We start from the raw sequence: 827 nt of genomic DNA, 5'->3' as shown, positions 1-827 counted from the left end.
GTCACACCTGCTACGTAGTGAGGGGCAGAGCCTCAGGTGTTCACAAGGGCGGGGCAACCCAGTCCCTGGGTTCTGACACTGTATGTGGGAGTGGGGTCCTAGAGGAAATGATGGCGCTTGCTCTGCTCTCTCTCGAATTTCAGTCCCTTCTGCAACTTCCCACAAGCAAATTGGATCCTTCTGGTGCTAGTTCCTGGGTGGGTGGGCTTGTGTACATTCTAGGGCCCTGTGGGTCTCTCCAATGGACTCTCCTGTGAGGCTGGGAGTCTCTCCTGGCACCTCAACCCCCACAAGTGTTTTCAATCAGTACTTTTAGGCTTTATTTCCTGGTGCTGGGACCCTGGGTTGCATAGTCTGTCTTGCTGCCCGTTTTCACCTGGTTTAGCTGTGCACAAATGTGTGACCCTGGTCAGCCAGCCACCTCTCATGCCTCACTGGGTCTGCTCATTGTCTCCCTGCACCCAGGGTCTGCTAGCCCCACACCGTCTGCAAGCCCGGGTCCACCAGCCACCGCTCTTTCCTACTGACCCCTCCCCTGCTGCTGCCGACTCCACCCCTCTTACCAGTCTAAATGAATGGTTGTCGGACTTCCACACAGTTCAATTTTCTGTCAATTCTGGTCGGGTTTTTTTGTTTCTAAATTTTTGTTTTCCTTAATTTGGGTTGTGCAAGGAGGCACAGTATGTCTACCTATGCCTCCATCTTGGCCAGAAGGGGTTTTTTGCCTAAATTTTTGAGGAAGAAATAAGGATGCACAGTATACATGGCTAGCACCTGAAATACCTTGTATCTGTTCTCATGTTTTGTAGTTATTTGTTACATAAAAT

The sequence above is a fragment of the Sturnira hondurensis genome, unplaced genomic scaffold (assembly GCF_014824575.4).
Source record: "Sturnira hondurensis isolate 20B ecotype Veracruz unplaced genomic scaffold, ASM1482457v3 Scaffold0001120, whole genome shotgun sequence".
NCBI lineage: Eukaryota > Metazoa > Chordata > Mammalia > Chiroptera > Phyllostomidae > Sturnira > Sturnira hondurensis.
Note: the sequence above shows the minus strand (reverse complement) of the source record.